The 12889-nt window shown below is 36.0% G+C and overlaps 1 long non-coding RNA gene across 1 annotated transcript; it reads left to right on the top strand.

Annotated features, from left to right (window-relative positions):
* The first annotated feature begins 238 nt into the window (after positions 1 to 238).
* On the top strand, positions 239 to 1486 carry LOC143722589 (uncharacterized). The gene is made up of 3 exons (XR_013196931.1): positions 239 to 333; positions 1116 to 1229; positions 1387 to 1486. It is a non-coding gene; the product is annotated as an uncharacterized LOC143722589 (long non-coding RNA).
* The last annotated feature ends 11403 nt before the right edge of the window (positions 1487 to 12889 follow it).

Genomic DNA, 12889 nt, shown 5'->3' with positions numbered 1-12889 from the left:
TACTGTGATAGGTGTGGTAAAAGGACAGTAACCACAAAACTGTCCGTGCTTTTACCTCAGTATTGGTAGTTTTAAAGTGATATTTGTTGTAATTGCATATTAATCACAACACTTATCATGCTTTTAATGCCTAATAATGTAACAAGAAATATTTGTAAGGTAAATCAGTAATTTTTCCATTAAATAATCCGATATATTTTATATAATGATATTTTCTTTTCTCTTTTTTTCAGCTGAAAAGACCAAAAGGGCCTTTCGGACTCAGTCAGCTCATTGTTGTTTGAGGAGAAGTAAATGGGAGACGAAAAGCTACAAAGGCAAATATTCGCAATGGTATGTATGTGTTGGTTTTAACCCTAAATCAAACATTTTATCAAGCATTTGTTGTTTCTTAAACCTTCTTACAAAACCCATAGCCCAATCAGTACAAACATAGTCTCAAAGTCTTAATAATTTACAAGATTTAACAAGTTGTCAAATTCGCACAATACTTGCACATAATCATGCAGCTTTTACTCCTAGTGCTGTCAATGGCTAGTGCCTCAATTCCTGTACATATTTATCTCCATATTTGTAAATCAGTTGCACACCTTCTTGGAATGTAGTCGGACGTCCCATACACTATCAAAAAAGTTTATATTAATTGCACTGTATTCATTAAAATTATTACAATTTGGATCCTGTCTGTTGATGTTCCAATGATACATGATGTCTCTCCACACCTCATGACCTTCCTCTGTTTGCAAGAGTGGAAAAGCTAATCTGACTTGTCACATGACATCAGATACACGTTATTTTGTTGTAATCAGATCAGTTACACTGCTGATAACTGTCCCATTTGCATGTAAATCATTTTGTTGTTTTTTTACATGTTATCATGTAACATATTATATCATGTTATCATAATCACGTTTTTAAGTTTATATGATTATTGCATGCTATTAAAGACATACTTTTATTCATAGAAATGCTCACATATCAGTGAACTTATTACATAAAAATGCTTTTAATATATAATTATGCAACACTCCTTACATAAATTAAATCCTACAGTTATATATAAACTGACTACTTGCAAGTAATGTATTAAAATGACCTTCCTTTCTGTTTTGCAGGATTATCTTTTTTAAAGCTCTACAATATCAAACTCAACAGCTCTTTTAGGAACCAACCCTCACAAGATCTACTAGTGAGTCGCAGCAAATCTTGCCGTGATCAGCCCTTCCCAGGTAAAGTTTCTACAATATTTCAATCAGTATTTACTTATCAAATGTTCTTCCCTGCATCGTATGGTAAATTAACTTAATTATAACTGTGTTAATTGGTATGTTTCAAGAACAATAGTAATTGCACATAGAGTAAGTGGAGACTTTTCTTGTTTTACAGCAGAGAAGGAAGACCAGTCCTTATATCAACGCAAGCTAATCTAATAAGTCCTTTGTTTCGGGTGAGGAAGAAACATCTGGTGCCCAAAGAAGACAGAAAGGTGCGTAAGTCCATTGGTATCTCTTGTATTTAAACAATGCTGTGTACTACATAATTTGATCTTGACAATTTTACATTTTACAGATTATCACTCGATTTTTATATGGGTTTTTCTTCAGTACATATCTTATATTATGTGCTGCAATATTTATATTTATGTTGATTCTTTGCAAAAAAAAAACACTTTGTTCTTTCAAAATTATATGTGCTCATTCATGTGTAATTACTTCCACCAACTAATCAAGTACTCTCGTAAGTGTAGAATCTGCCATTCAGAATACATTTGAGCGAGTCACTCGAATGGTGGCAGCCATGTTGTGCCTCCATCTTGAAAATACATTAGCCAAAGAGGGACATACCTGGAAATTCAAACTTTGCCTTTCGCGCCTTTACTTAGTGGCACCGTGACGAATGCGAGGGGGAGATTACTCATAATAATAATACGGCCACCGTAGGAGTTACAACGCCCTCGGAATGGGAGGGGCTAGAAAGTAATATTCAGTTGGTGGTCTTATACAATTTCACCGCTATATGGGAGAAAATCTTACACAATGTAGCTTTAAATAACGCAGAGCATAAGCTGACCTGACTGTCCATTAAACAGTTTAATTTGAATTGTTTGTGTTTTTTGTTTTACTTTCAGAGCAGGACTGGAGAACGCCTGACGATGAGATGTTGAGACTTCTTCCTCTGAGAAAGATCTACACCACATCAGTGATCACATCTTCTGCTCATCAGTTTTACTGTAGTGCACAACTGAACAAACTGTTTAGATGAGGAAGAAGATCACGAACACGATAGAGACGTACAGGGAAGAGCAAGAAACCAGTTTAGCTGTGATGAATTATTTTGTTCCAACACAATATAAAATCTGTTTTCTGTATCATAGGTGACTGAATATGATTCTCTGGCACTCATTTGTGTGGCTTCAGCAGTTGTGAATGGATTAATTTGATGTTAATGTATTTTTGAAGGCTCATTGTTATTTATCTTGAATCTCATTTGTCTTTATGCTACTTTATCAACTTTATGTTGTGTCCTCAAATAAAGTGTTGTGTAGTAAAGTATGGTGAATATTGTGTATTGAAAGTGATGTTTGGGACAGAATTTTATTTGAGAAATTTGAATTTCTCATTTATTTAGTTTAGTTCATAATTTAAAAACAACTAAATATAATTAATTACCATAATTAGTTTACTTAGGACATAAACATTTTGTTGTGGTTAATGATATTTGGGACAACAATGCAGCAAAAGTTGCACATACTTGCATTTATGCCAGTTTTCAGTGAAATAAAGAGAAGGTGTGTGAATAACAAGAGGCTGCAGTGGGCTATCTTGCTACAAACACTTAAAAGTATAATTGAAGATGATCCACGTTGATCATTCTAGTACATCTACTACTGCATTTAAAATGAAAGCATAGACATTACTGATGTCAGGCAAATAATCAGCAGTCAGATGGGGTGAAAAGGATATTTTGGCACTGTTTTGTTGTTTTACTGAATGGTGCATTATCCTTGTGATATAGTAATAGTTAAATATCTAAAATCTGTGTAGACTGTACTGCCCGTCCACCCTCAGGGGCCCAGCAACGGCCCCCAGAAGAGCAAAAGAAAGCACATTTCAAATGGCTGTAACTCAAAGTCCGGTTAGTGTATCAAAGAGACAATATGAAGGACAACTGCTTATGCTATGTTTACTAAATAATGTTGGGCACAGTTTTCAGACATATATGGCAAGCTGGCATAAAGGTTATTTTAAAAGTGCTCACAGTAAAATATCAAATTGCAACCTATCCCTCATATATATCATAAAGGTTTGCACAATTAACAAATTTAGATATCCAGTTGCCCATTAAAGATAATATTTATTTAACATTTACTGTTTCATTACTAAACGTTTTAAACTACATTACCCACATATCTCTGTCATTATATCAATGGAACAGGAAACATTGTGCTGTAGTTCATTGAAATGTGCAGACATGCTTAGGGTTAGGGTTGGGATCTCGGTAAAAGAGAAATTTCTCACAACATAGAGACACTTTCTAGTTACCTTAATGTATAACTAACGTAATAATAACACCAAAATATACTTTGTAACATGAAGCGCTGTTTTATATTGGTTAAAAGATAGTCCAATCACAGCGAGTTCTGCGATAAAGTCACAGCCAATAACAACCCAGCTGAACAGATCCGTCTCACTTACTTGCCCAATTATGGTAAATGATGACAGATCTCTTCTGGTTCCGGCTGCAGGGACAGATTCCTTAAATATTTAATATTTGGGCTGTTAAATATGTATTGATTCTAATTAAATTATAAAACTCACATTTAAAAACAAAAAGACTCCTTTGTGTGGTTACCATCCAAAAACGTTGGATTCATATGATCATGACACAAATTTGCTTATTTGATTAGACTGATTCATACATTTGAAAGAGAAAGCAATGGCAGAATGGCAGGGTAGTTTGCAGTTTTTTTTTTTTAAATTAAAGATAATTGCATGTACTAAAGTGCTTCTAACATTTGCAGTGTATGTATAGTATATCAAGTATATTATATAACAAAATGTAACAAAAGCATAATGAATGCACACAATTTTTAAAGCAAATTCCAATATTTAATGTCAAACTGTTTAAAGACAAATGTAGTGCCAAAACTACTGCACAACAGAATACAAATCAGTTAATTGTAAACAAATCATAAAATCCAGATACAGGGGCAATCTATTATAGTGACACATAAAGTTACTTTTAAAAAATCGCTGATGAAGTTATATTTTTACAAACCACGAGTTGAAATTCAACTTTGTTGTGTGAAAATATATTTGTTTCTTCCCTTTAAAGAACAAATAGGTGAAAACTTAAGCACAACATTTTACATTCTCAACTTTAATTCTATATCCTTGTGATTATTGGTCACTTTTTTTGTAACTAAATGAAAGGAAATCTAAAATAGTTAATTATTATAAATGTCAGCAAGAAAAGGCTTATATAAAATACATTCACAGGTAGGCCTGTATTACAATTACATTAACCAGGTAGTCATACAATGATAACATAGATGTAGTTATGGTGGATAAATAGTGACCACTGTAATTAAAGGTTTAATGAAGCTACATGTAAGACATTAAGTCCATCTAAATGTAAAGGTAACAAACTCACAGAATAATGTCCAGTTGTCAACTGTGTCATTTTTTGTAATACTCTTTCAGCACCAAACAGAACTCCATAAATATTGCTTGTTTCAAAAGGTTGTCCTGAACACTCTCACTATCTTCAATTGTTCGGACAAACACCGGCTATATACACTTGCAGAAATATACATTTGACTATTGCTTCATGAAGTCGCTGCATGACTAGAACTAATGGATGTCAATGAATATGTCCTTTACCAAAACTCCTGAAGAGCACTGACGCTTATTTGATAAAGGCATTAGGCAGACCTCAAGTACAGTTTATGAAGATGAAAAACAAAATTCTTTAACAATATGGAAAAAGATAAATGACTATTTTAAATAATGGTTCTGCATATATCAGAGATCATAAGAGTGGGACTCCATGCAGACTTTCAAAAACTGTGACAGAGCAAAGGGAGCACCTCGCTTGACACATCCTACGCATGCCCAAACTACACAACAGAAAAACAGTTGTGAAGTGGACACCACTATAGGAGGATGCAGGAGACAGGGAAGATCAAGGAAGACATGGAGACAGATGTTTCAAGGACAACTGAAGAATGTCAGTGTCCCATGGGAAGATGAGGAGAACTAGTCCACGGATCGAATACGTTGGAGGACACTTGTTGCCCAATGTGCCCAGCACAGGACTTGATGATGTTGTGAGTTTATCCATAACTGTGGGAAATTTTTCTGTAAGGAGTATTGCGTAATAAGCTCACTGATATGTGGTCATTTCTATGAAAACAAGCATGTCTTTAATAGCAAGCAATACTCATATAAACTTGTTTAAAAATAACACGATTTACATGCAAATGGGACAGTTATCAGCAGTGTAACTGATCTGATTACGACAAAATAACGAGTATCTGATGTCATGTGACAAGTCAAATTAGCTTTTCCACTCTTGCAAACAGAGGAAGTTTATGAGTTGTGGAGAGACATCATGTATCATTGGAACATCAACAGACAGGATCCAAATTGTAATAATTTTAATGAATACAATGCAATTAATATAAACTTTTCTGATAGTGTATGGGACATCCGACTACTTTCCAAGAAGGTGTGCAACTGATTTACAAATATGGAGATAAATATGTACAGGAATTGAGGCACTAGCCATTGACAGCACTAGGAGTAAAAGCTGCATGATTATGTACAAGTATTGTACGAATTCGACAACTTGTTAAATCTTGTGAATTATTAAGACTTTGAGACTATGTTTGTACTGATTGGGCTTAGGGCTGGGCGATATATCGATATAAAAAAATATATCGATATATTTTTAAATGTGATATGGAATTAGACCATATCGCATATATCGATATAGTTCAAATTTGCGCTATGATCGTTGCTCCAAGCAAGCTGCTGACTGCTTTTGTAGAAATATATAGTATATTGTGCATTCTATCAGTAGCAGTTCTGGCGCCTCCGTCTCAACAGCATTAGTGTACAACGCGACAAATACTCACATCAAATATTAACACAGAGGAACGGGACACATCAGCTCAGTGAGTTCACAAAAGTTCATTATTTGCATTTGCTTTAAAGCCTTGCCGGTTAAACACTGCTGATGCGCTGTTCTAACATGCGCTTTACTGAGTGCGAACACCCACATGCACCCGCACATGCACTAAAAGCCTGTCTAACAAACAGCGCCTGGTTACTGGACTAAGTTATCTTTCGAGTCTTATTTTGCTAATACTCTCAAATACACACAAGTTTACATAAGGAAAGTTGGTTATGTCTAAACTGAAAGCAAACCGAGAAAATTGAGAGAAATCTGCTTGCCAAATGCGTGTATAGACGCGTACAGGTCTTAAAGAGACAGTAGCCCTAGTAGTAAACATGCAACTGCTTGTCCTTAAAGGAGAACTCCGGGCAATTTTTAAGTTAATCTTGATCGTTAGACCTTTGTGAGTACTGACTATAGAAAAAAAAACGAACCGGATTGGTGCTTGCTACTCGGAGCTGCGACCGCGAATGCCCAGAGCTCCCACTCAGCTAAAACGGCAGCTATGGGGGCATGGACATAAAGAGCGTTTTTGAGCCTCTTAACAGACACAAAATGCAATTAAAATGTCTGTCCAACATGAACAGGGACCCTACATGTGAACAAGATGCGTTTAGCAACTTAGCCATTGTTTCAACTTTCCTAAATAGTCTTTTAGACGGCAAGCTGTAGTCTTGCGCTGCAGTCCCGTGCTGTAGCCGGAAAAGGTAAACAATATCCAGGTGGGAGGAGCGTTGATCATGTGCGACGAGTTATGATCAGAGTTGCTTACAAGTGAAGCAGAAATGGTTCGTGTTTGTGCCTTTCCGAATTGTGGCAACCGAATGCGAAAATATAAGAGCTTAAATTTTCATCGTCTTCCTTTCCATGACCTCGAGATTCTGCAGTTGTGGCTAGTTGTACTTCAACTTGATGTGCAAACTCCCGTAGAAGTACTACGCGCTAAAGATTACCGCATTTGCAGTGAACACTTTGACAAGGATGACTACACACACTCAACACAGCGGGGCCGTTTGAAGAAAAATGCCATTCCATGTACGAAGACTCGTCGCACATGATCAACGCTCCTCCCACCTGGACATTGTTTACCTTTTCCGGCTACAGCACGGGACTGCAGCGCGAGACTACAGCTTGCCGTCTAAAAGACTATTTAGGTGAGTTGGAACAATGGCTAAGTTGCTAAACGCATCTTGTTCACATGTAGGGTCCCTGTTCATGTTGGACAGACATTTTAATTGCATTTTGTGTCTGTTAATAGGCTCAAAAACGCTCTTTATGTCCATGCCCCCATAGCTGCCGTTTTAGCTGAGTGGGAGCTCTGGGCATTCGCGGTCGCAGCTCCGCGTAGCAAGCACCAATCCGGTTCGTTTTTTTTTCTATAGTCAGTACTCACAAAGCTCTAACGATCAAGATTAACTTAAAGATTGCCCGGAGTTCTCCTTTAAAGGGATAGTTTGCCCAAAAATAAAAATTCTGTCATTATTTATTCACTGTAATGTTGTTCCAAACCTGTATTAATTTATTTCTTGTGCTGAACACAAAATAAGATATTTTGAAGAATGTGGGTCCCCATTGACTTCCATAGGGAAAATATACTATGGAAATTACTGGGGTACATCAACTGTTTGGTTACCCACATTCTTCCAATTAACTTCAAAAGAACAAAGAAACTTATTCAGGTTTAAAACAACTTGAGAGAGTAAATGATGACAATTAAAATTTTTGGGAGAACTATCTATTTAATGTTAATAAAACAACAAAAACACAGAGGAAATCACTCACTGCTCTTGACTGAGAACTTTATTAGTCGCTTTAATACGAATCAATGTATAATTTATACAGTGAAGACTATATTTGGCTTTGACTTTGACTGAACATTTGCTCTCACTTTGCGAAAAAAATATCGGGATATATATCGTATATCGATATTCAGCCAAAATATATCGGGATATGACTTTTGGTCCATATCGCCCAGCCCTAATTGGGCTTTGGGTTTTGTAAGAAAAGGTTTAAGAAACAACAAATGCTTGATAAAATGTTTGATTTAGGGTTAAAACCAACACATACATTGCGAATATTTGCCTTTGTAGCTTTTCGTCTCCTGTTTACTTCTCCTCAAACAATAAGGAGCTGACTGAGTCCGAAAGGCCCTTTTGGTCTTTTCAGCTGAAAAAAAGAGAAAAGAAAATATCTTTATGTAAAATATATCGGATTATTTAATGGAAAAATTACTGATTTAACTTACAAATATTTCTTGTTACATTATTTGCCATTAAAGCATGATAAGTGTTGTGATTAATATGCATTTACAACAAATATCACTTTAAAACTACCAATACTGAGGTAAAAGCACGGACAGTTTTGTTACTGTCCTTTTACCACACCTATCACAGTAAAACTAAGGTTACTGTGGTAAAAGCATGGTAAGTGTTGTGGTTACTGTGCATTTACAACAAATATCACATTAAAACTACAAATAATGTGGTAAAAGCATGGTAAGTGTTGTGGTTAATATGCATTTAGAACAAATATCACATTAAAACTACAAATAATGTGGTGAAAGCATGTTAAATGTTGTGGTTAATATGCATTTACAACAAATATCACATTAAAACTACAAATAATGTGGTAAAAGCATGGTAAGTTCTGTGGTTACTGTCCTTGTACCACACCTATCACAGTAAAACTAAGGTTACTGTGGTAAAAGCAAGGTAAGTGTTGTTTTTACTGTGATTCTACTACAAATACCACTTTGGAACTAATTGTACTAACTTACTTTAAACCTAATTTGAATATTATTAACTAATAGAAGTTCTAGGCCTGTAGCACGTCACGTGACAGATAGTGTTTAATCACCTTGTTTTGAATTAGAAAGCAATGAAACGCAAAGCCTCCGAGGAGATGACAGATAATGCAGTGACTGAACATGAGCTAATCTGATTCATTTCGACCATCAGAAAAGACATTATATCAAACATTATTAGGACAGTGTATTTTGCTACTTACCAACATTTGGCACACGTGAACTGATGCCAAATATCGCGATGTGTTCTTCAACGCGATTTCCTACTACTGATAAAATTCGCGTAGTCGTTTATACTTTTTTTTTTTAAATCAATAAACAGCAAAGCAGTCCAGCTTCCCTGGCAATAAGACCGAAATAATAACATTAAAATAAATACATATATAAGCCTAAACATGATAAGATATCGTGAATAAATGTCGATTAAACAGCTGCCCGACTGGCAGAAAGAATCGTGCATTACATTAGTAAACAAATAAATAATATAAATAAATAAATAAATAAAAATGCTGAAATCACGAAAATAACGAAATAAACGTTAGATTAAATACGTTTACTCACGAACCAGTAGATTAAATGACGTGACCATATCACAAACTGCCATGCGACTTGGCTGTGTGGCACCTCAAAAGCGTGGAAAAAAATCCTAATTTATATTAAAATGAGTGTATAGTGCTACTGAGAAGTCTGTACATTACTCATATTATTGTTTTTATAACCTTTATTTAACCATCTGGAACAGAGAAAAAATGATACCACTTAGCGCCTCTAGTGCACTTTTCACTCGAAAAGGTACCTGGAGGTACGTATTTCAGGTTTTGCAAAAATGTAGGCAGAGTAACGTATTTCCAATGAGCCTGGGTTGAACTTATCCCTAAAATCAGAGGGAAATGGTTGGTGAATAAGTATGGTGTAGAAGCCCCTAACCCTTGTTATAAGCTTAAACTTGACATTAATTGTGAACCTGTCCTCCAAATCTGATTGGTTAATTGGAATGTTCAACTTGGTGAAATCACGTTCTGTCATGACAAATCTCGGATAGATTGGCATGTTAATGGATATGGCAATGCTAATGTATTTTGGTCTTGGCGAAATAGATCTGCTAAGCTGCTGCTGTTGATTATTATTATTATGCTGCTACACATATAACATACATGCAATAAGCACTGTAGCAGATCTATACAGGTGGAGCAGGGGAAGGTGGATGGTTTCTGAAAGTGCGCTACAGACTGCTAACAGCAAACAATGCCAAGTATTTGAATGTTGAGCAGCAAGTTCATTGGCTGTTGATGCCACAGCAACCAATCAGCTGTAATATGAAGATAATGATGTGATCGCTAGCAAATAGAGTTAAGGACATATCAGCCTGCGCCATCTAGAGTTTCATGACAGAACTAGAGTATTTAAGCTATTTTAAGATAAAACAATAACACACGGTCGTAATGTACTTTAAATGTGACTAAAATTGATTTATATTATGTGCAAACAAATTATAATAAGGTGGTTGTTTTGCAACAAGGTGGAGAGAGTTCTGTTCATAACAGTACACATGCTGATGAAAAAGTGACAGGTACATGAAAATTAGCGACAAAAGTAAACACACACACACACACACACACATACACACACACACACACACACACACACACACACACACACACACACACACACACACACACACACACACACACACACAAGTGAGAGATAGAGAGATATCAGGCGAAATGAAGAGACTGAATAGGAACTTTTAATTATTTTGCACTGCCTCAGCTTAAGGATTTAAAACCTATTTATGTGATGGACACAGGCAACAAAAATAGGGTTGTCTGTGGTTCCAATCCAGAGGTATTTAATAAAAGAATAAACTCAGATAATCCAACACAGTATAACAGCGTATCTACACACAAACAATAGTCAACACTAGCTGCGTTTACATGGACCCTTATAATCGGATTGACGGCTCAATTGGACTAAAAAACCTTCATGTAAACACCTTAATGGATCTGATTGAGCTTGATCCGATTGGAATTTCAATCGGATTTAAAGGGGTGGTTTATTCCTTTTGTAATCCGATCGAGAGAACATGTAAACACTTGATCGGATTGAAAACCGAAACTGAAAGGATTGCGCATGTGCAATGACGTTGAAATAGCGTAACGTATGACGCACAGAACGAGCTGTTCTTCCTGTTAAATATCTTCTAAATGAGTGTCCGGTTATTATAAAATTCTCATTTCACTCAGCGTCTGTGAAGTGGAGCACGACAACGTCCCACCAGTCCTTGTTTCAGACTCTCATCCACAGACGACTGGTTTTGGGCGCGGGGATTTACTGCATGATAAATATAAGCAGTATGCTTCATATGCTCATTGTCTCCAAATCATGACCAGAGATGCATAAATATTAAGTCTGCTGTTTAAAACAAATAAAGAACCAATACAGGAGAACAGCTATGCGCAAACAGCGGCAGTATATTTGTGCAGTGTGTGCATGTAAAAAAATCTATTCCGATTTGAAGCTTGTGACACATCAACCCGATTACTTGATTTATCGTTCATGTAAACACTGTGTTCGGATTCATCAATTGGATTGATTTCATTCCGATTGAACCAAAAGGTGTCCATATAAACATAGCTAATGAACAGAGGAAACCAAGGAACATAAGTATACAATGATAATGAACTAAAAGAATAACAGGTGTGATGATCAAATTAAATATCATGATAACTGATAAGAGCAGGAACAAAGGAACTTAAACAAAGGAAATGCTGATAAGGAGATGCTGATAAGCAAACTCAAAGTCCATGAATATGAAACTAATCAAACAAATGACTGAATATAAGTAACACATACACTATGATCGGGGTAGTGAGATGAAATTACTCATTTAAGTCAGTTTGTTTTACTGAATCAAAAACATATAGCCACTGTAGTCTAATTCCTGAAGGAATGACTATTCTGAGTCTGTCCTTTTTAGTGAATCAATCACATACAGCTAAACTAACTTTGAGATTTAAACCAGTAGTGAATCACTGAAAATCATGCCCATTAATGTACACTGAGATGTATTTATTATAAAAAATCTCATCAGCATCTTCTGAGCATTCGTCTGTTGGTTGGTCAGTATTACTAATTACTATCCCTAACCATGTGACTAACCGACCTTAAAATACCCTACCATTACAATACTTGTAAAGTTCTGCTTTAGCTACTGTATGTTTTTGGGATAAAGTTTGTTGCATATTGATATGTTTGCTTGTTCTCATTGAAACATTGTTCTCTAATGGTCTAATGTGTCTTAATAATTGCTGTGCTCATCAACACTCTGATCCAAGTCAAGGCATGCATTAATTTAGCAACTTATTACATTATAATCTGTCCACAGGAAACACATTATTGGCAGACATGGAACGCTCTGCACACAAGAACTAACATAATTATTATTGAATAACTAGTATTTAAGTTTTTATAGGACACTTTGTTCGGCTGCCAATGTGTAATTTCAGCCTTTCAGTTCACTTTACTTCCTCTGCAAGTGTGTGTGTGTGTGTGTGGGGGGGGGGGGGGGTTATAGGGGTGTTTTTTTTTTTGCTGTGTTTAGTGATAATAATTACAAAGGCCCATCCAGATTGATCAGGTCCACAGAGCATCTGAGCAGGCCGCCCATATAGGGACGCATGGTGCTGAATGGGCTCTGCGATGTAAGAAAAAACAAAAAAAACCTGGACAGGATTCCCAGAGTCTCTTCATAAACCCAAGGAGCGACAGGAAATCCATTTCTGTCGCATGCAATTATAGCCATGCTGATTCAGTGAAAAAAAGCTCCTTTTTGTATTTATCATCAAGGCCATGGAAGAGCTGAGGTGGTCCGTACCCTGACAGCCAGGTTCACGGGGCAATCCAATT

This window comes from Siphateles boraxobius, unplaced genomic scaffold (assembly GCF_051911475.1).
Source record: "Siphateles boraxobius isolate OS27281-9 unplaced genomic scaffold, OSU_SipBor_1 68, whole genome shotgun sequence".
NCBI classification, from domain to species: domain Eukaryota; kingdom Metazoa; phylum Chordata; class Actinopteri; order Cypriniformes; family Leuciscidae; genus Siphateles; species Siphateles boraxobius.
This window is presented reverse-complemented; position numbering and strand designations above follow the sequence as displayed.